Consider the following 23,907-nt stretch of genomic DNA (forward strand, 5'->3'; position numbering starts at 1 on the left):
TTCTCTGTGCCACTGTTATTATTAGTAAGAGCTATACCATTATTTAATGAAGAAGAAAAACGTCTGAACAGCCTAACTCCCAACCACATGATTTCCGTCCCAGCATTTAAACAGACACCAAAACCTTGCGTCTCGCAGCTTGAATTGCTCATTGATCATTTGAACTTGGAACAGTAGAAATATCAGTTTCCCCAGGCCTCCTGGGTACTCGTCTAACCTTTCTGATTTGTCAAAGCAAATCGCTTCTTTTGTACAATGTTTCATAGGAAACAGGACAGGGATCAGTGTTTGAAGAAGCTGAGTGTACCCAAGATAACTTCTAGGGTTTTAATGGAGGAGTTTTTTGGCAGCCAGTTTAGAATCTTGTGTGAAATGAATTCAGGGCTATTTGATTCATTCAAGTAAGGTCATATTATTAAGAGGAGGATCCTCATCTACCAAAGTCTCAGGGACCAAGGGTAATTTTTAATCCTAGAGGGGTTATGCTCTCCCTGGTAAAGTTGGGAGGTACAAGTGACATACATTTATGTTTGTCCATGATGAACTATATGCAAAAGAAACTAAAACAACAGAATCATATGGGCCAATATTTAGTGAGCATTTATTTTGTGCCAGGTAGTACTTTCAATTTATGTATATACATATATATGTATATATTACCCTTTTATCCCCACAACAATTATATGCATAGGCAGGACCAGCTGCATAATCTGTGGAGCCTGGTGCAAAATGAAAAAACAAGCTCCTTGTTTCAAAAGCAGGAAAAAAGCTTTTTTCCTTTTCGCAGTCTTTCTCTTTCACATTGACCTGTCATGGTGTCATGTAAAAAGTTTTAAAACACAATTTTCTATCTAAAGTGCTCCCTCAAGCATGGAGGTACTCACGGGGTGAGCGCAGACCCTTCCGGACACTCAAGACCCCACCCTGTGACTCTGCATGTGAGGACAAAAAGTAACAGCAGTTTCTGGGTGGAGGTGGGAAAAATTTCCTGGGGAAGCAAGACCGCTCATGAGTCGACGCTTCCACTGAACTTCGCTTATAAAACACAAAATCAAAGATGCAATTCTTACGAATTTTAAGACAGAGACTGCAAAGCACTGAACCCAAAATGCACAGGGTTCAGTGTGACTGTGCTAGCTGCACACCTATGAAGCTGGCCTTGGAAGTACGTGATATTATTATATTCGTACACCATATAATTACTAAAATATACTATGGCTATTATATACAACTCGGCTAGTTCTAAATTTTAGTAGACTATTAATACTGTATTTTGTAAATTTATAATTGCTCCCAGATGTCCTTCCTCAGGGCCAAAGATGAATTATGAATCCCGAGAACGGCCCTTTCCATAAAGGTTTTGCACAACGGCATGTAACAACCCATCACATTTTCCTGTCCGATGGAAACATGCCTTATTTTTGAATGTCAATGTTTCAGAGACTGAAGTTTATGACTGGTATAATTTTGCTTGTAAAACTCGGTTATCCCTTAGTGGGTGTGCTCAGTAGTCATGCGTACCTGTGTAACAATGTCTTCACTTCCCTCTCCCAGGGATTGTCTTCTTCTGGTGCCCAGTCATGAATGAGAGATCAAACTCCTAGTCCATTTTTACTGAACCTCAGCCTTCAAGAGTCCGAATTACTATTTATTTCTCCAGTAGATCATCAGCAACTAGAAAACAGAGTTTAGATATTATCACACTAATGTACCATTGCTGCAGAAATCCCTTGGACTAACTGAGAGGGGACAAAAAGGAATAATTGACTGTTCAATGTCTTTAGAATGATGCTATCCAACATCTTGGTTTCTGATTTGTTATTCCGTATTCACCTTTATAAAGATGAGTCATTTGAGTCCCTTTCAAAGGGAATGAATGATGGGAAAACTCTTGGGTCTCATCAGAATATTTTAAAGGAAAAGCTCTGTCCTTTCCAACAAATTCCACAGAATATTTGGAACAGAACAAGAGCAAATGGTTTTCAAGCTAATGAGTGAAAGCGAAACACTTGCTGTGGCTATAATGACTGCCATTTCTAAGGGCTGCCAGGCCAGGCCATTTTTCAATGTCTTGCTGGAAAGAATAATTTATGTAGGCTTCCACTGTGCGCAGTCGTTACTGGCTTGCCTTGTCCCTGCCTTTGTGATTTGGGGCACTGCAGTGGGAGCTGACATGCTGAGCTATTTGGCCGTCTCAGCCTCATGGCCAGCTCTTACTCAAAATAATGTCAGGGGAAAATGACAACACCGCTTCAGGGATGTAAGCTAGATTTCACATAGTTTTTGTATTCATGGAAGAGCATTTCCTTGTACTGTAAGTGTACTTTGTTCTATGTAACAACATACTTAGTCGAGTGCGACTTTATTGTCACTACCTTTGAAGGCACATAGTCACTCTCCTGTGGAGTAGTAATGTCCTTCCACTGAAATTGTTTTGTACAAAGAACTAGTTACGTGGACCCTCTGTATTCAGACTGATGGTTTATGTCACAGTTATCTGCAAACAGCAAGTGTTTATTGATGAGGATTTTATCACCTTTCTGTGTGATTAAATCTTGGCTTAGCTTTTCCCTCTAAATTACCATTTAATTTATAGTTCAATTATAATTGATCCAAGTGCTACTGGTGAGGAATTCTACTGATGACAGGTTACATGTTTGTGGGGCAGGTTAACTTGCAAACTCATCCTCTTTTAGAGAGAATCTTGCTTCAACTAAAAACAATGAAGCCCTTAAATATTTATCTCACAAATGAGAGTCATTAACATTGAATAAAGTTCATTAAATATTTCCATCAAGTGTTGGATGCTTGGAGGTCCACTCTAAAAAGTCTATACAGAGGTTAGCTAACTTTTTCTATAAATGATCGGATAGTAAATATTTTAGGCTTGTGAGCCATACAGTTTCTGTCATAATAACTACATCATCTGTTGCAATTCAGTTCTTTCTTCATACTAGTACAAAAACAGCAACATAGAGTATGTGAACTAATGGGCAAGGCTGAGTTTCAATACAACTTTATTTATTAAAATAGACAGCAGGCCAGATTTGGCCCCAAACAGCCATAGTTTGCTGATCCCTGGACTAGGCCCACAAGAGAAGTGTATTTGTAGAAATTGTGTTTGGAAAGTAGACAAAACTACCTAGGATTCCAAACTATAAGACAAATGGAAGTTTGAAAAACTATTTAAAGCAATTTTTATTCCAGGTGCTTGTAAGGAAATGCTGAATGAGATCAATACTGTCCCTATCCTTATGAGGCTTGCATTCTATTTGAGATGTTTGTGAACTTGTAAATATGTGTATGTATCAAATAATGCCTAATGCAATGGATAAAATTAAATGGAGTAAAGTAAATGTCTGGAGGTGGGAGGACATATAGCTTTAGATAGGACTTTCCTGGAAGGTTTTCTAAGAAAATGACATGTATTTTGGACATTTGAAACTTGAATGATGAGACAGATCTAGGGAGGGTTTAGGAAAAGAGCATTCTGTGCAGAAGCAGTCACAAAAAATCAAGGACTAGGGAAGAGTATATGATTGGTGTATTTGAAGAAAGGGGAAACACTAGTGTGGTTAAACCATGGCAGGTAGGGCAGAGAAAAAGGGACCATTTCTCTTTATCTTGTACAGTTCTCATCAGACTGACCTATAGTCACAGTTTTAAATGAGTTAAGGAACGTCCCTTGTGATTCACCATCATCCTTTCTTTTATTCTTTTTTATTTCTTTGGGTAGACAGATTCACAGGTATCTGGAGTGTTTGATGTCAAAATATAATATTCACGAATTTTAATCCACTGTTATTAAACTGGAAGCAAACCAGTGTTTCAGTTGAGGGATAGTTAAATGACTACTGTTGTAACCACATTTAAAGAAATGTTGAGACAGGAGATCAGAGGTGAGACTTTTAGGGTTAAGAGAGCCATATATGAGACCCACAGGTCTAATCATTTGAGCAATATAGAGGATTTCACAATAGCCCATGATCTTGGATTGCTAAACTGGGTAAAATAGCTCAACCATTAGTAGTTTCAGTGTGGATGCCTAGATGCTCCAAACTCAACAGTTGATGGGATACTGTTGAATGAATAAAACCTTATCTTATCCTAAAAAATCAACCCAGTTTCTTTTACATAAAATATTGCATAGGTTCTGTATTATGTGGTAATTTTATGAAGCTTTGGAAATAAAACTATTTTAAATCCATTGTTGTTTGGGGTTGTGAAAACACTTATCCAAGAAGAATTGCTTATATCTAAATAATTTGACTCAGAATGAAGTCCTTTGCCTCAATTAAGTAGAATTTGAGGGAATGGTTCTAACTGAATTAAGGCCAGCTCAGGGAAGTTAATTAGAGTGTTTTGCCTTGAAAGACAGTTTTCTAGGCAACGTGTTTGATGAAAATGCTTCAGATGAATGTGAAAGAATTCTGTGTTCTAGTAAGAAGAGACTAAAACACATAAGCACAAGCCTGTTACAACTCCAGATAGCCAGAGGGAACAGTCATTCTCAATTAATGAAAGGGCACATCGTGGATTTTTAGAAAAATAAAATTGCTTTCAGATATGCTTTCAGATAATGACTAGACCAAGATAATTGGGTGCTGTGTATCTCCATCCTAATAAATGAATTTAGAGAATACATAAGCCTGACTTACTACTAACATTTTAGTTGATTAAAATAAAATATTTATTCCAAGTTACTTGTCACATCCTTAAAATTATTTTACTTTTATAAACAAGGCTAATAGGCTCAGCAAAACTGATTTTATACCTTAAATTTGCTACATACAGCCATTCTTTATGGATGCCATAAAGGTATGTATTAGCCTAGATTACATTACAAATTCTAAATTTGTGTTCGATTCTGAATTAATAAGTTTTATTGGTTAGAAGCCTAAATGCATAGATGCTATCATAATATAGGCTTTCCAGAAGTTCGTTTTGTTTTTCATGAAAGTGAAGGTAAGAGGTTATATTTTGTAACACAGGGTATTTTTTTTAACCTTGTCCTAGCACAAGATATTATAGGGATTTAAAAAAATTAAATTTAAGTTAGGATTCATAGATCTACTTTTCATTGGTGTTTTATATGTATATCTAGCATAATACCATATGCCAGGGAGCATTAAAGAAAATTATTTAACAATAAAATAGTATTTGCTTAGTGCCATTTATATTTTTCTTTTTTCTAAGAGGATATAATGTATTCCTTTAAGCATCCTGGATTTCTTCCTGGGAGTTGGCAGCAGCAACTGTTATAAAGGGAACATTTTTGAAATACAATCTTAATCACATCTAGTGCCGTATCCATCGGAGCTTCCATTTTATGTGGCACATTCAACTTCATTATCTGACAACAATGAAATGATGATACTTTAGACATCTATGGAAGTTTTACTGAATATCACCAAATGTTTAGCAAATATTTAAAACATTTCACATATTCTTACAACTAGGAATCACATATTGAAGAGTATTTCCTAGTTTGGGAACTTTAATGTAATGAAAAAGTGAGAAATAGATCTTGCCCTGACATGGGAGTAGAATGAGCTGATAGCTTTATTAACTGGCTTGCTATTCTTATGGAACAGGATAATAGACATGTTATTTTTCCACTAAACTCGTTGCCAGGCCAAGACCATGCATGAGACTTACTCTTGTGGCTAAAGTTGGCGATAAAACTTAGACTTTTGATTTCCAAACTATAGCATGCAGGTAGCAGAAAGCTGATGAAGCAAGCCACAGTCCTCACTGCAGATGGATGGGACGATAACACATTCATTTCTTTGCAATTTTAGCAGAGTTTTCATGGGCGAATATGAACACTCCTCCATCTCCTGAAAACTCCTCAGGTTTGGAATGCCAGCGCTATCACAATTTACTTTTTCTGATGCTTTTAGTAATATCACACTAAAATAATGTAATTATCATTACATTTTACATTTGATTGTTTTATACATAGTGGAACCATCACTTAAGTAGATAAAATTGCTCTTTCTCATTCTTGGCTTTTGTTCAGGGTCACGTCTAAAAAATTTTTTTTTGCAAGATGTTTGTCTATTTCTTTTGGCCTTAAAATGAGAAAATATATGTATATTAGAAAATTGTTTCTAACTCAAAGGATACTTAGCATTGTATCCTGGATCAAAAATGGTTATCAAGTTTTCCAGCTACTATAATTATACCTGTCAAATTGCTAGTGATGGTGAATTCAAGAAGTCCATGCAAGGTGTTTACACAGCCAACTGTTCTGTTCTGTCCTACTTGCTATGAATGGATGATCCTCCTAGATTCCAGGTTGTTACTACTTAGCTCCTTTATAAAGAGCCAGCCATTCATGAAAAACAGCTGTAAATACACATTATTCAGGTATTTCCTAATTAAACTAACAGCTTATTATAAGATGGCGCATGACACGAGAATTCGCAAGTAGGCTAAATAGGAATGAGGCTGTAACTTAGTCTTTGTTCCTTCTTGCCATTTGCTTCGGACAGGTCCTCTCTGTGTCTTTATGTACAATAGTGGGTCATACCAGCCTTCTTCTTGGTGCAGAAAAAGAGGAGGATGAGAGGATGAATGCATGAGAGCACCCAGATCAAAGGCAGGCACCGCTGTAAGCAAAAGGCATCTCCTTAGACGTTTCCCCCCAACTTTGGAAAACGAATGAATCTCAGTTATGGTTTAAATAATATGTCAAATACTAGGATCAGAGAAAACTGAGTATTCTTATCAGGATCCCCAAGATGCAGTAATTTTGGTTTGTTAGAAGACGTATCTTGTTATGTAGAACTTTGAAAAGGAGCCCATATATCAGTTGCAAAGTGTCGATTCAATTGAAGCTACACCAGGCACTGTAGAGTTATCTCCAGGTCTGGTCCACATGGAACTTACAATATAGTTTCACACATGAAACAGCTCCCTGGGGGACAAATAAAAATATTGCCTTTGAAGGTTTGTAACCAAGGGACGAGAAATGGATCTGGGCGCGTTTGATGCCCCACCTCCAGCCCCCTTCTCAGCCCCCGTGCTGCAGGAGAGCTGCTCAAACTAGACATGGCTATGTATCTGTTGGTTTCTCCCAAGTTCTTCTATTTCTATTGCTTGGTAAATAAAATGATTTTTTTTTCCCCCATGCTCTTTAACAAATTCTCTAATTAGTATACCATAAATTGTTTGATGTGCCAAGTTATTTCATTTTTTTGTTTTTGCCTAATGTCTTTCGAGTGACCTCTTCCTTCAGGAATTCTTGGAGCTCCAGTCTTGCTAGCTCCTAAGTGTCAGGAAGCCTCCAGGATTCCTCATCTTGTGAAGTTTATAGGACCTTCCTTTCCACAATTGCTTATCACCATTTCCAGAGGGAATCAGTGTGTTTAGCTACTTTTTGGGTGTGGCAAGATGGACATTCCTTAGACTGAGCATTCGGCTTTTTTTTATACTTAATCTAAGAAATTCAAATAATAATTCTTTTCTCTTGCTGCTTATTCTTAGAGTATTTTAATAAGAAAAGCATCAAAGCACCTCGGGCAAGACAGAGAATCTTGGGTCAGGAAAATTTAAAGACATACTTGGAGAGAGCATTTAAAAAGATTCAAAGATCTTGTCTACAGCCATGCCACCCTGAATGAGCCCAATCTCATCTGATCTCAGAAGCGAAGCAGCATCGGGCCTGGTTAGTACTTGGATGGGAGACCACTTTGGAATACCAGGAAAAAAAAAATAGGTTCAAAGATCTTGATCAGCTAGGGTAGAGGAAAACTATTTCAGGTGGTTAGAGTTGTATAGGAAGTGGCCTTCTAAATCTAAAAACTAAATCCAAACTTTTAAAGACCCACTCTGTTCCTGGTACTATGATCAGCAATTTCTGTTCATTTTTTGCGTTTAGTCCTCTCAACAACCCTGCCATTATTATTCCTTTCTGAGGCGAGGAAACCAGTGTGCTCAATATTATTCATCCAATATTTATCGAATATTCATAATTCTAAGTGCTGATAATGTAGCTCTAATGAGGTAGCTTATATTTTAGAGAAGGGACACAGGCAGTTAGTAAGTCAGTAAATAAATAGCATAATTTTTATGGGGCTATATGTTACGAAGAAGGTACAGCATTCCCTGTGAGTGTGGGGATGGGGGTTATGTTAGGGGACTGGTCAGGAAGGCCTCCCTAGGAGGGGCCCATTATGCTGAGACTTGAATGAAGAGAGGTGGCCACCTTGGGGAGATGTAGGGAGAAGCAGTTCAGGCAGAGGGTCTTGCCAGTGTGAGGGCGGGAACACAGTATGTTTGCAGGATAGAAAGAAAGCATATGTATGTGGCTGGAGAATGAACAGGGTGTGGGGGCTGGTAAGAAAAGAGACAAGTGCCGGATAAGGTCTGGACAGTTGAGACAAGGAGTTTGGATCTTCTGCTAAAAGCAACAGGGAGCTTTGAGGATGTTTTAAGTAGACGAGAGATGTGATCCAATTTACATACTTTAACGTTCCCTCAAGCTATTGAGTAGTTTGTTCAAGGTGGGACCGGTACATAGAGGAAAGAGGGAGGGGGTAAAATTGCTCACCTGGGACTCAAACCCAGGTCCCTCTGCCTTCAAAACCGGACCCTGTAGAACAAAGCCTATACTGTTTTACTTGAACCAGTGTTAAGAGGTTCGAAAGGAAGAATGTAGACAGTAGTAAGAGGAAACCCAGACTGTAAAGCGCTAAAGCCAAAGTTTCCATTATTTTAGGAAGATTAAACAGGTCAGTCAGTGCCAACGCCTGGGAATCTGGGGGCGGATCACCTTTGAGTGACAGGCCTGCGTGTCCTTTACTGTGTTGATCTTTAACCCTGTGACCAGGTCATGTTGAGGAGGCCCCTATCGACACCATCTAAGAGGAGTTTCGTTTCTGAGTCTCGTGCAAAGCGAGCCGGATGGCTCGAATCTGCTGAAACTCTGTTGCTGACTCTTCCTCCTTGCTCATAGCCTGTCTAGTCACTGCTGCACTCCTGAACATGGACTAGGTGCAGAGAGCAGCAAGCTTTGGAAGGTTGAAGAACTAGTTGGACATTAAATTATTTACCCCGCCCTGCTAAAGCTAGAAGCACATACAGCATGCGGTGGGGAAAAGAGGGAGAGAACGCTCCTTAAGGATTTGTGTGTGCGTGCGTGTGCTTTGCAGTCTCTCCTCCCCCGCCCTCCCTCCCCTGCCCTCAGTCCATCTGTGAAGCCTGAATTCTTATGTTGGCTGTCTCCAGACGGCCCAGCCTTAGTCACGTTCTCTGTATTGTGCCTCACTCCCAAGTCTATCCTCTTATGTCAATTGTTTACCAGTTCCCTTTGGCTGTCTGCTCTTTATCATATCATTGATCAGTCAATCCTGGATGGCTCAGGTTGGGAGGGGAGAAAGGACTGGAAAAGGAAAGCAGGAGTAGAGAGAATAGCTGTGGACCATCAGTTAAAATGGTTCCAAAAATAGCTCAGCCAAGATGATGATAGCTGTGCTTGCAGCCGCCCCCAATGGGATTTACGCACTTCGCTAACATTCTCTGCCGAAATGTATTCCACCAGCTGCTTTTGCAGTTGGTGGTAGCTGGTGGTGGCAGCAGTGGGCCAGCCACACCTTCCAAGAAGGAATTGGAAGCAATGGGTTTGGGGTACAATAGGCTCCCACAAGGAAATGAGACTTGCCAGAGCCTGTTAGAACTCCCCAGGTATGAGGCAACTGTGTTCTTTTTAAGCTATGATCAGGGCACTTGGCATCCAGCTTCCCACCCCCCACAAACCAAAACTTTTTTAATGAGGTGGAGGAATGAGGGATGAAAAATGGTTGTATTATTCACCCACTGTGTGTCCGATGGTTACGTTGCTGTTGCTGTCTATTGTATGCACAGACTTTTTCCTCTATTGCACCTTCTGCTGGAGGATTCAGTTACATAAAGCTCTCAGACTTATAATAATACTTTGGTTTTATCCAGGACCTTAATTTACCAACCTCTACAAAGTTGCTGCATCTAATACTATAGTATAAATAATCACGACTTTTATAAAGGGCTCGGCCCCTTGAATATGCTAAGTAGAAAATTTCATGTAGAAAATGCAGTTTCTTACTTGGAACTGTCTAGTGAGGTGACCCTTTTCAAAATGAAATAATTTCTCACAGACTCTCAGAATTTTGTAACCAAATCCCCTCCAGCCACTGTTCCTCTAATTAAAGGGTTTTTTTTTCCATCCTGATTCTCTTCTGAAGCACTGGGGGTGCCCTTATAATTTGCCACATTTGTAGTCTTGCTTTGACACACAGCATACACTGAATCAATCCAAAATTTGTCTACTTCATTCGAAAATCCCAAAGTGTTTAAATTGTAGGTCCTTGAAGAAATTAAGATGTTTAAAATTTTAAGACCAAGGAGACTTAGGAAATGGTCAGGACACAAAAATAAAAAGGAACAGAGAAAAGAGAATGTTACTTATTCTATTATCTGTCATGATGTAGGGATGGGGAAGGGGAAGGAGAAAAACAACTCTCTCCTTATAAATTCTAGCTTCTGCTGCTGCCATGAGTATACATATTGTAATCCAAAAAGGCTTTTGCTTACTTCTTGGTAGACTATTCAATGAAGAACAATTTTATCGCCTAAGTGAGCGGCTGGCTAGAATGCAGTTTCTTCTGCTCCATGCACAGAACATCTCCCTCACTAGGTCAGATTGGGGCCAAGAATCTGCATTTTAACATATGCTCTTGCTTAGTAATTCTGATGTAGAGGTTGTTACTCCCCCCCGCCCCATGCTCTTGCTTAGTAATTCTGAGTGGTTGGTGCCATCTCCCGCCCCCTGCCCTGCCCCCGCCATGCACAAACACACATACAGGGGGTGCTATAATTTGGAACCCCTGAGAAGAAAAGAAATGAGGGGAAGTAAAGTGGTGTCATTATTTGATTTCCTAACGTGTATTGTTGTTTTGTTTCATTTTGTTTTAATTTGTTGCACAGTTACTGCTTTTTGTGGATAATCCATGTCGAGGTGTGGATAGGACAATTTACATTAGCAGAAAGACTTTCAGCATTGGAGAAGAGCAGGGAGAAAATAGACTATGGTGGTGGAAGGTTTCAGCTGAAGTCCTAGTGTGGCAGGGGCAGCCATTTCCTTGTTGCAACCCAGATAAGATCCACACACAGTTCCTTTCTTGATGCAGCAGGGAGCTGTATCATGAGGTGCCATGAGGTGGTCAGCTGCTCCCTCCCCTGAAGTCCTTCTGGATTCTATGAAGTCAGTGTTCAAGTTCACTTAACCTACATCGCCACCTACTGTCCACCCTCCTCCATGACTATGAAGCTTTTGCTTGGTGCTGGGTAGGAGGTGAGGCGTGAGAGGCTACAGCGTTGTGAATACGAACAAGATTGTGAATGCAGGTCTCTGGACCCCTATTCAGGATGCTTGATTTGCAATGGTTTATTCAGAATTATGGCATTTCTATCCGTATTTCTAAGGTCGCCCTTTATCTTAATCCAGAAGCGAATTACCTTTGGATTAGAAATAGCAGCCAAATTCCTATTAAAATGAAAACAAACCACTCTCCACCTTGTTATGTCTAAGGCCTTCTTTGTTGTCTTTAAAATTTTTATTGATTTGAAGATTTAATGTTAGCTCCAATTATGAATAACAGTCACTTTGGGCCTTTGAGTGCTCCTCAAAGGCGGGTGTCAAGCTAATTTCTAGAAGGGAATCTGAAAACGCTATGCCCCAATCCTTTGTTTCTTTATTTTGGTGTCTTTCCTCCTCGAGATGTTTGCTACTTAGGTGGATCTGGAAATACTCCAAAATAGCACCCTTCTCTCATTCCGTTAGAGTGAGAAGTGTCCTTGGAGAAATACCGACTGGTGGTGGTTGGCTCCTTGCGCCTGTCTCTGGTGTCTTCAGACCTGGAGACAGAAATCGTCCTACGAGTTTCTCTGGTTGCATTGACCGTTCCCTTCCGCATGTTCGTTCTTCATTTAATCTTACATTGAAAAACACCGGTTATCGGAGCTTCTACCTTTAGCGAACACCTGCTTTTGCTTATTGTTATATCACAGAATAGTATTACAGGAAACAGATATTTGCCTAGATGGAAAATCTTGCTTTTATAATTTCTAGTTTTAGGTGAGGCAGCATTATGTCAGGTTGATTTATCAAAACCTAAAACTGAATATCTGTATTAGAATCCAGGGAAAGCTAGAGGTTTTATTGAGTGATATTATATATATGGAATGATTTTAGGGATATGGTAGCCGTTAGTGATACACATCGGATATTTGATATTTGGTGTCAGACGTAGAGTGATTACCAACGAGAATGAACTAGAACTAGTACAATCCCTTTCCTCCCCCCACCGCTTTGACCTCTGCTATCTGGGGAATACAATGGAGTTTTTATAACCAAGAACGAAGTCGTTGATGCTCTTACCTTTGTTCTGCTAACAAAATTTCTTCCAATAAAAAAAACCCCAACAACTTAGAAAGTCATTAAAGTACCTCTCTATTTTAGCGATTCTTTATAAAGGTTATCTTTAGCCATGATGTGCTTTTATATCATAAGATTAATTTTAAAAAATTATAGGCTCACAGCCTCACTTAAAAATATCACTTCATTCTTGTAACATGATTTCTTATTGGCTTCTTTATTGTCTAGGAGAATGTGGATGCATTGCTGTTCCTGATGACTATATTTATAATATGGAATTGAAGTCTTACATGTTGCATCGTATTCATAATAGCTACCCTTTATTGAGCACTCACTGTCTGCCGGGCCTTTGGCAAACCGTTACATGCATTATTTTATTCTCAAAATAACTCTGAGAGGCCACTACTATTCTTTCCACTTTATAGAAGATGGAAATTGAGACACCGAGAGGTCGACTTGGCCTAACGGCTCACATTTAGTAAATGGCAGAAAATGAACTTGAATCTAGAGCCAGCCTCTTTCCAAAGTTCATATTCTTAAACATGTGGCTCAAAACCATTCAGTCCTAAGTCCCTCTCTGGTCCACAATTTTATCTCTGCTCATTTTTGAGTTTTCTTGTCGTCGATTCTTTCTTCCTTAGAATTTCCTATAGTTAAATCGCTATTCCAAGATTTCAGTCTTGATTTACATCCCTTTGTTCTTTATCCTGGAAGGACAGAGGACGTGTACCTGTCACAGTGAGCATGAAGGGTGTCGGAGTCGAGGGAAAAGGACCGCTTTCCTGCCCAGTAACCACCTTCGTGTCCCCAGTTGTGGCCGCAGTTGGTCCGGTCAGTGTGAGGCGTCGGCCGGTCCCTGCAGGGCGGGGGACGTGCGCTCCTCTGCGCATTTCTGTCTAGCGTCTCCTGCTTGGTTCCGGAAGGCCTCGCTCTCTGGGGTTAACGGCATCCAAAATCACAAGGGAGACCCGCCGCCCCCGTTCTCAGCACTGCCCTGTGGCGGTGCTCCTCCAAGTGAAGGTCCCGGAAGCCAGAGAGCTCGTTACTGCTAGAAATCCAAGTGACCTGTACATTGCTCTTCTCTTTCTAAAAAGAGTTATTGCAGTTCTCAAACCTTTGGCCTGACACTTTGAATAGAGGGATTGTGTTTCTTAAAAACATTCCCTAACTCAGTTAAAAAAAAAAAAAAAAAAATCAAGCTCCCAGACTTGACTCATCATTAAAAACACCTGGAACATTGTTTTTTTGGGGAAAAAAAAAGATTCTTAGGATTTAGAGATATTCTTTTTCATAAATGTCTCTGGAGGATTTGACAGTCTGTATTAGGATCGCCCTTCCATCAAATTCCAGTCTTTCTTTGCAGAAGGAGAGTCAAGGAAAAATTTCTGTTGGCTAGGAGGTTAAAGTTTAAATCCTCTTTCTGCTTTTGGGACCTGTTCGCCACATTTCAGTTCCGGGGACAGTTCCTGTTAAGTGGATACTTCCATCTAATGTGCTGTTTAACTGAGATTTTTGGCTAAGAGGTGTCCGTGGGCAGGCAGCAAGATCCAATACTGTGAAAGGCTTTGGAGAAGCAGCTGCTGGTGGGGACAGGGAGGTGGCTTTATCCAGAAGATGTGAAGCGCGTAGGCATCTGTGCTCCAAACCCTCCAGTAACCTCAGTCGTTTAACAGCTGCTTGGTGAGCACTGTATGTTAGGCAGAGCAGTGAGTGCCGGAGACTCAGTGGTGAGTAGACATGGTCTCTTCCTTCATGATGCTTACTAGTTAGTGCTAGAGACAGACACTAAGTAAATAAATATACTAGGGCAAAGTTAAAAACTTAACTACATAAGTGCCATGAAGGGAGATTTCAGTGTGCAAGGGGGTATGACCGGAAGACTTGTTTTACTCCGAGGTGGCTGTGGAGCATCAAGGAAGGCCTTCCCAAGCAGGTGACACTTGAGCTGAACTTAGAATGGTGGGTGGGAGTTCGCTAGGCTAAGAGAATGAGGCATGTGAAGGATCTTTAAAGAACTTAACATGAATGTGGCTGAAGCAAAGAGAGGGATGAATAGAGCAGCAGCGGATGAGGCTGGAGAGGATGGGAAGGGTCAGATAGTGCAGGCCATCGTCACGATAAGGAATTTGCTTTTCATCTTAAAAGCAACCGAGCTTGTGACCTTTCACCTTGATCAACTCAAGTCCTCAGCCTTCTCGCCTTTTCTGCTTGTCATCTGTCCATGCTTTTTACCTGAGCCTTTCCCACTGATCTGTAGTGCCATCTGCCGTGAAGGAAGTGTCGTGACAATCAGTGAGTGCAGATGGGCTGCGCACCCATTTAGGGCTGGCTCTGCAGACCACTCCTTGAGTGAGCACAGGGATGCAAGTGAAAAGCGTGTTCTCTGCAGGCTGGGCTCATCGCCTCACCGCATTGCCTCTCATGCTCGCCACCCTCCCTGCCCACCTTTCTCTTCCCCACTGCACCCTGTCCAAGGCATGCTGACCAGCCTTGTCACTCCGGCCGCTAATTTGCCTAGCTGAAGCAAATAAGATCATGCACTTCAGGATGTGGGAGCGTTCTGCAAGAATGAAGCGAGACCACCACATCCGCATGCGTAGATACTACTTAGACAGCTCCTGCTTCTCTCCGAGATGTGCAAATAGTCTCTAAGTGTTTTTACGCATCAGTGCTCCAATAAGGAAAATTTGTATAAAGACTAATTATTTTTATACTTCCTTTATAGAACATGAACACGTTTGAGTGTTTTTTTTTTTTTTTTTTCATCTTATTCTGGAGCATTAATGTAAGGCCCAGGAATATCAGCTTTACAGATTTGCTTTTCTATTCTCATAATAGATTTAAAACAGAGACCAAAATGCCTACTTACATGTTTTCTTTAGTGACAGTTTTCAAAACATCTGTCTTCTAAGGGAGCTGTTGAGTAAGAGAGTGGACATTAAGAAATTATAATGCAGATGGTTTTATGATCATTATTGTTGTTGCCGTTGTCTGAGAGGCACTTATTAAGTGCCAAATCCCATTTCGTATTGCTGTAAGTTGTGTTACATAATACAAATTACAAAGTCATCGTCCTTGTCATGGGGAAATTTCAATCTATGAGACAGTTGTGATTTATGAACATTTGAAAAGGGCATAAAGGTAACAAGAACCAAAACAAGAGACTGTAAGGGATTGGACCATTATGGAAGTGGACTTAAGGTATTTATATCACTTATAAGTTAAAAGTCAGAACAAACTGGGGCGCTGTTGTATTAGTCAGGATAGGTTAGGTGGTGCTGTGGAAACAAACTCCATACCTCAGTAGCTTAACACAGTGGAGTTTATTTCTCACTCCATACTTCATATCCATCACAGAATGGCAGGGTGCTCTACTTTGTGACATCATTATTCAGGGACCTACGCTGATGGACCCTTTACCATCTGGAATGTTGCTGGTCATGCCGGAAGGAGGAAAGAAATAAGGGGAGTCGTGACTGGCCTTGAAATGTTTCTGCCCAGAAGTGACACTTTGCTTCCGTTTACATTCCATTAGCCCAGGCTGGTCCCATGGGGAGATGTAACTTCAAGGGAACAAGGAATTGCAATCCTATTCTGTGCCCTGAAGGAGAAAAGCTAGATTATTGGTGAAAGAGTGAGAAACTTCTGATCGAATTTAATAATAATTATTCTAGTCACAATAATTGATCGATCTTACCAAATGATAATAACACTACTACTAATCAGTAATAGAACACTTGCTACATACCAAATGCTTTGTTAAACAATTCAGATACATTCTTACATTTAATACTTTAGCAACCTATGAGGTGGGTTCGATTTTCTCTCCTTTTTTCCAATGATGAAATTAAAACTGGAAGTCTTTACATATCCAGTCTAAAGTCACACACACAGTTGATATTTAAGAGAGCTATGATTTAAATCTACTTCCTTCTAATTTAAGAATTTAAGCACTTCTTCAAGTTTTCTATCGTGTAATTGAAGTCTGTTGACTAAATTTGCATAGAGCTAGAAAGAACAGACCAGAGCGATTTCTGACCTGGTCAATTAAAATTGCTAAGGAGCATCTCTACTTGCTTAAAAATCATCTCTGGTTTTGTTGGTTTTTGGAACCAAATGAATTATTTTCGTTTGTGTAACCTATTTTCCAGCTCTTTTCTGCTTACTCTCTTTTTCCCCTCGTTGTTGGTTAGGTAATTCTTTTACATGAGTTCCTAGAGTTCCTTGAGAATCAACTTTACAGACTCTTTCACATCTTTGTGTCACCACCTCGGATTACTAGGGCTTAGAATATCTTGTGATCATGCCCACTAAAATATTATAGGAAAGCCTTCTAGTTGAGGAATTCTTTAAGAAAACTTAGGCAGTTCTTTTCATATTCACTTATAGTTATGTTTCCTCAAATCACTTTTTTCAAATGTTTTTTTTCCCCCCTCTCATTTGTGAATTCTCTTTCCTTTGTTTTAGAACATTTTATTAGTTCATAATTTTTCTTTCCACTATATCTCCAGTGTCTACCAAAATTCCTGTCATATATTACTTGTACAAATATATCTTTAAAATGAAAGAATAAATCAATAAATCAATAAGGTAGTGGGTTTTGTATTCAGAGTTTAGGTTCTTCAACTACTCTGCCCTGATTATCTCTTTCATCAGTGTTTTGATAAATAATGATGTACTAGCCACTCTGCCTCTTAATCACTTCATTGCTGACTGGCCATATGATTTTAGTGAGTTTTGTAACCTGTTTTCTCACTTGTAAAATGGGGATAATGATAGATCCTTAACTTTTAGGATTACACCAAGTATTAAATAATTTCATGCTGCAAAATACTTAGAATATTGCCTGACATAAAGGAAGTACTACAGTCTCTTTATCCTTTATCTTGAGAATAAAATTTTTTCTTCAAATTTTACTTTTCAGGTTTGTTCTTATACTGAATTATACCTAAAATTTCATATGCTTCTTGTAAGAATTCATCCCAGGGAGTTTAATTGCATTATTATCATAGAATTAGTTAGTTATTTCTTGAATCTGATCATTAATAATGTGTTCAGGTTATTGTCCTGGAGAGTGATATTTTGGTAAGACATTCATTCTTTCTGTCTTAAATATTTGTTGTTGAAATACAATGAGGCTTGATTACTTTGGCTTCATGCATAGCACCATATTCATTTATTAATTTATTTCTTTTATTCATTCAACAAATATTTATTGAGAGGCAAAGATAATTATACAGATTCTTAGAGCTTGGAAGAATCTTAAAACCTTTTCGGCCAAATCTACTGTCATTTCTACCCCTTTAATACTAAGCATGTAAAAAATCAGCAGTACCAGCTTCCTCGATGTTAAAGTTGACAGTACGAGAGCAGCAGTTGAAGGAATGTTTATTTTCTACTTTATCTTGGGTAACCCCATTCACCCCAGTAAAGAAGGGAGGGACTACTGTGAAATTAAGAGTTTGTGTTCATATAACTTGTCTTTAGTACTAATTCAAACATTTTGAATCAAATATGAAGAAAGCTAATTCATATATAGTCTGAAGAGCCTAGATTTTAAGTCTGTTATGGTTGATTCCAAGTGTCTGTTGACCTAAGGAGAGTCTAGAGTACCAGTTCTAGTTCTGCAGCCAGGCAATCTCACATCAGAAGGCTTGAGAGATGTTGCAGAAAAGATGCCAGAGACCTAGTGTATCAGTTCCTGTGGCTGTCGTGCAAAGTACCACAGACTGGCTGGCCTGCAGCAGACATATTTATTTTTTCACCGTCCTGGGGGCTAGAAATCTGAAGTCTAAGGGCTGACAAAGTCGTGCTCCCTCCAGAGGCTCTTGGAGGGGATTCGCTTCCATGTCTCTTCCAGCTTCTGCTGCCAGCATCCTTGTCTTGTGGCTACATCTCTCCAATTTCTGCCTCCATGTTCACAGGACCTTCTGTGCTATGTGTGTTTACTCTTCTTTGTGTCTAACTTGTAAGGATACATGTAGTTGTATTTAGAGCCCTCTTGGCTAATCCAGGATATGTTCCTCTTCTCAAGGTGCTTAACTTAATGAAGTCTTTTGTCATATAAAGTAATATTCACAGGTCTTGGGGAACATGTACCTATATTTGGGGAGGGGTACCATTCAATCCACTATACCTAGGTTCAAGTCCTTGTTCTTTGACTAATCATCCTGATTGGGCAAGTTATCCCATATCCCTAAAATTCAGGTTTCTCATCTGCAAGATGAGAATAACAGTGTACAATTCAGAGTTATAATGAGAAATAAGAGGTAAAATATATCTGAAGTTACCTAACTCAGTTCTTAGCATAATTAGTTGCCATATATCCAGGCATTCAGAGGGTATAATAGATTTTAAACTAATTTACTTTAAAGAAAAAGATAAGGCTGGCCTATATTTGGTCAAGAATTTGTTAAGGTTTTATGGTTTGGTTGAAAAATATTATTGAGCAACTGCAAAATGGTTTTATATTTAGTTCATCGTTATACATAAAGCAACCACAAAATGGTTCTGTATTCAGATAACCATTACATATTGACCATGCTTTATTTAATAATAATTTTTTCTGTCTGCTTTCTGCTGCTTCCTACTCACTAGCATCTTTTGTAACTTATTACTATGTATTGTCAAATTCTTTAAATAATAATGGGTGGTAGAGTAACAAGCCAGTGACATCTTCGTGTCACAGGCTTGCAAAAAAAAAAAATCTGTCGATACAGTCCTCTTTGGCTGGATAGAAATAAACAGGCAGTATAGAATTGATCATCTACATTTTATAGAATTCTTATTTGAATTAGATACTTACAGATTCATATTCCGGTCTCTTTCTTACTTGAACTGCAATTTCTACATCCAGAAGTAAAACAGTCATCAAAAAGATACTAGTACAATACAATACCCGTGTTTCGTGGTAATACATAGTATTGATTTTATTGAATTGTCTGTGATTTGAAATAGCTCTGTCTCTCATGGTTAGGAGACAACTGAGGAAATACTGCTGCATTCACAGGTATGAATAGCGTAATGAAAGTCAAAATTGAACCTTTTAATGTGTTCCTCTGTAAATTATTATTTTTAGTAATTTTAATTTCTGCAGTCATACCTTTTCTGTATCTTCTTGTCTCACTTTCCTTTTTCCTACTTATATACTTTTGCCTCCACTGGTTTCTGCTCCTTCTTTTGTAAAGAACACTGACTTTGAGTATGAGTTATATTCTATTCAGTGAACTATAGTAAAGGCGATGTGTATATAATAGTTAGAATAGGCAGTAGGCAAAGTAATGGGCCATATTGCTGTCCAGATATCTTCCAGCTCAAACATTCCATGGACTTACATACTGATGAATATTAGCTCCTAAATTTAAGATCATACATATGCTATAGCCGAATTATCTCACTACCTTATATCCCTGCTCTCCAATCTAAAGGAAAAAAAAAATTATTCTTTCGTATCTTTGTTTTCTGGGTTATATTACCTTGTTAAAAAAAATAATAAAGACGTTAAGCCCAGATTTTCCAAGAGAGCATGAGCATGTTTGGTGTGATTTTGTGTGTGTATGCGCGTGCGCGCAAGTGTGTGTGTGTGTGTGTGTGTGTGTATGTGCATGCATATAAGTGAGATTTTTGTTTTTACTCATTAACTTTTTAGAAGTCTTCAGAGTTTCCAGGTAAGTTTATTTCTTTCAGACATGGCTACTTTCTTTCAGGTAGCCATTTTACATCTTCTAAGAAATGGTGACAAGAACATCTGCTTCATAAACATTTTATCTGTTCATCGTTTCCATGCCTTTCAACCTTCCTTCCAAGTCACATCCAAAACGACCAAAAAAAAAAAAAAGAAGAAGAAGAAAGCTAATATGATTTTCGATGCCAGTCATGTCCTCTCTATGAATGTTTTCTATATTTGAAATGGCTCGGGAATTATTTTGCCTCTACCCACAATAATTTAGAATGAGGGGAATCGGATAATGGTCGTTTCTTCCACCTCCTGGGATTTCAAAAGCTCTGTTTTCTTTTATACCTATCAGGTCTGCCAGTTGCAAAGCTATACATTGTAGTGGAGAAGTGCATATGGTTAATATGACAATTACAATCAGTTCTTTACAATCTTTGCTGCTGTTATGGGATTTAAATACCATAATATATGTCAAAAGGACAAAATAATGTTTCTGTGTTTTCTGCTTACAGATGTTTTTATGACTGGGTTTTGCTCATAAACAGGTGGTTCTAAGTTACATTCCTTCCATGTATTCATTTATCTTCCCTATATCTTTACCTGAGTTCCCTGATGTGTCATTAAACACAACTGTTGAAATTCCAGCAACTCCAAGGAAATCTCAGGTCCTGGACAGGCTCCCTCGAACATGTGACAATGAAAATGAAACCATCTATGGTCAGTGGAAGTAGATAAAATGAATTTAGTTGATTCTCAAAGACACCCTTGCTATTCTCAGACTTCTGTGGTCTGCCTTCCTAGTACTCTCTTCTTCATCTTCTCTCAACTATTTTCTATCCTTGCTTAATGTCTACTTTTCCAGCTTTGCCTCAATGAAATACTGTGCCTAGCTTCTCACCTGTTTGGTCTCAAGTTCAGAGCATGTTGTGAAGACTGTTGCATGTGGAAATGAATTTATGTGCTGTTGATACGCGGTTACGTCCTTTCTGACGTTGTAAGTTGGATCCACACAGTGTACACGTTGCCGCCTCGTTATTGTTGAGCGTAGCTGAAAAATAGGTAAGACCATCTTTTCCTTTCAGTCCACCTTTGTCTCTGCACCTCTCAACTCTGCCTGAAAGGTAGGTATGAAGATGTTCATGGGAAATGAAACCCTGTCTGAGAGCCTTTTTCCCTTGAGTGTATCTTGCTTCAACAACACATTTCTAGTCAGTGACCATCTGGTGAAGCTGACAGCCTTTAGTTCTCCTAATTTTTAACTGTCTGAAAAAATGTGCCCAACCTGCCATGGATTATGACTGAATTATAAACCACGAAGCATAATAAAGTCATTAACTTTCAACATGTCAAATCTGACTTGAATTGCATCTTGCCTGGAATTTGATGGCCTTTTCCTAGCACTTAAGAGAGCAGGCCTATGTCCTGTTCAAAAAGCACTTGGTCATTTCTCAGAGAACCATTAGCTTTGTGTGGCTGTCTGGACACAAGCATCAGCGGGTCTGGGAGAAGAGGACTGTCTAGTGAGGAAGAGAGCACGGAGGAGCAGGTACGAGGTTCACTGGGGAAAGGCAAAGCCATCTCTTCCCAAGAAAGGAGAAAAGAATGATACTCTGCATTTGGGTACTGCGCAGTTATCCTGAAAATAGCGATGTGCTTTGCATTGGAATACTTTAGATAAATGCATATGCTTTACAATTCCAATTGCCCTTCCCCCATTGTTCTCCACTATTAAAAATAATCATATTCTGAAAATGTCAGTGGAATGTGGTTAGAGTGAAGTTACATTTTTGGAGAACCAGGTGTCAGCTCTGTCAGATTTCTATGAATAGGCACATTTTCCAAAGAAAGAAAGGTCACTTACCTCCCGACTTATAAAACTGTCAGGATTTGGGAAAAAAACTATGGTAGGCTGTCTCTTCACATGGGAAAGGAAATCTGGTTTGCAAGATATTTGGGGTATTGTAGTGAATAAGGGATATTAATAGAATTCCACCCACAGCCTCTCTGGCTAAAAACTGATTTGCCTAGAATTTGAGAAAGAAAGGCATCTTAAAGGGTTAGCCATTGCTCGGTCCGTTCGCAACGTGAAGGTGTTACACTGAGTGTGGAGGGAGAAATGTGGGCTTTGGTACATGTTACAAGTTTACTATCTCCTATACTTTCATCCCCATTCTGCCCCCTAGATTCCCGTCTATTTAGTGAGCAGACTTAAGATGGGATGGTGTTTGGGGAGCTTCTCTGTAGAGACTAAGATAATGTTGGGTGTCTTATATTATGGCATGGATGGATGGATGGGTGAAGGAGTGTCACCAAAGAAGGTTTTTTGGAAAGTAGGTTTTCCACATTTCTGAAGGCTCTCCTTCAGGTGCTGGATAGCCTTGAAAAGAAAGGAAAGCAAGCCCTCTGGTGGTCGTCATGCAGAAGTGCATCTGCTAAGCCACTGAGATGCATTACAGGCCATGCTATCAAGCAGGGAAGGAAATGTCAACTTTAATTAGTTGGGTGAAGTCTACAGACATGCCATCCTGAACAAGCCTGATCCCATCTGATCTCAGAAGCTAAGCAGGGTCGGCCCTGGTTAGTACTTGGGTGGGAGACCACCTAGGAAGAGCAGGTGCTGTAAAAAATAAAAATAAAGGATTATAAACTGACAAGGTCCTTGCAATCTGTGAGGTCAACCAAGGGTTGCCTCACCTTAAAAAAAAAAAAAATTGGGTGAATTTCAGAATAATTTATTTATTCCAGATTATAAATGAGGTTATTGATGGACCTGTCACCTCCAAGCATTTTCAAAGAAGAAAGAAGAGTCTGTAAGGTATCAGAGATCATCTTCTGAAATTGTTCGACCGTTTATCAAACTCCTACTATGGACCAGTTAGGACCAATGGGACACTAATAAAAACTCAAGCTCTCAGTTACTTTGTAGGTGAGATTACAGTAAAACTGAGAACTCAGATATGAAGAATAATTTTTTGCAAGCATGAGTAAGCTTTTTGTTTCTGTTGGCAAAGGAGGTTAGAGAAGGAGGACCGACCTCCTCCTTGCTGAGTTGAGTGGCTGGGAGTCCCTGGAGGTGAAGTCAATCCAGGCCTTAGAGTTAATCCAGGCCTTGATGGGTACGATTAGAATGAATGAGGGAAATGGAGATGAACATTCTCATTATAAGGCCAAGGGAGCACGAATGAGTTTGTTTTGAAGTTAGTATCAAGGAAGTGTGGAGAGTTAATGGTGGTAATGATATACAGAGACAACTTTGTAAAATGAATAAGAAATGAATTATGCAGCTATTTAAAGTAGTTTAATATAAATTGAATCAAGGGGGTATTTTCAGTACTCATTATGAAACTAGACACAGTATAGATTCTGGACTTCAGGGGTGGATCTAGGTTCAAACCCCAGGTCTGACACTTATATGAGTCCTTAAGCAAGTTACTTCATGTCTCTGTGCCCATTTCCCCCCATCTGTTAAACTGAGATAAGAATAAAATTCATTTTTAGACTTAGAGATATGCAAACATTATCTAGGTCCAAAGACATAAAAGTTGAATACAAGGACAGTCCAAGTTATCCTAAAACTGCCTCTGACTCTGGTGGTGAGTTTCCTGCTACTAGTATGCACAAGGGGAAACTGAGGGACCTGTTGGCAGGGACACCATGAAGATTTATGAATCAGACTGCTCATTGGACCAGGTGGCACCTGGGACCTTCCAACCTAGATGGTGATTCTAAAAAGTCCATAATGACCCACAGAAATCTAACTGAGATGTGCAGGTAGTAATGACACCAGTTTACGTTTTTATATTGGAAAGCTTAA

The 23,907-nt window shown here is 39.3% G+C and overlaps 1 protein-coding gene and 1 pseudogene across 1 annotated transcript in view; both read left to right on the forward strand.

The window, feature by feature from the left end:
• NRXN3 (neurexin 3) overlaps positions 1-23,907 on the forward strand; it is a 1,605,778-nt gene that overhangs the window by 749,424 nt on the left and 832,447 nt on the right. The window lies entirely within an intron of this gene.
• LOC120619841 (uncharacterized) lies at positions 22,601-22,719 on the forward strand (annotated as a pseudogene).

The sequence above is a fragment of the Pteropus medius genome, unplaced genomic scaffold, assembly GCF_902729225.1.
Source record: "Pteropus medius unplaced genomic scaffold, Ma_sr-lr_union100, whole genome shotgun sequence".
NCBI lineage: Eukaryota > Metazoa > Chordata > Mammalia > Chiroptera > Pteropodidae > Pteropus > Pteropus medius.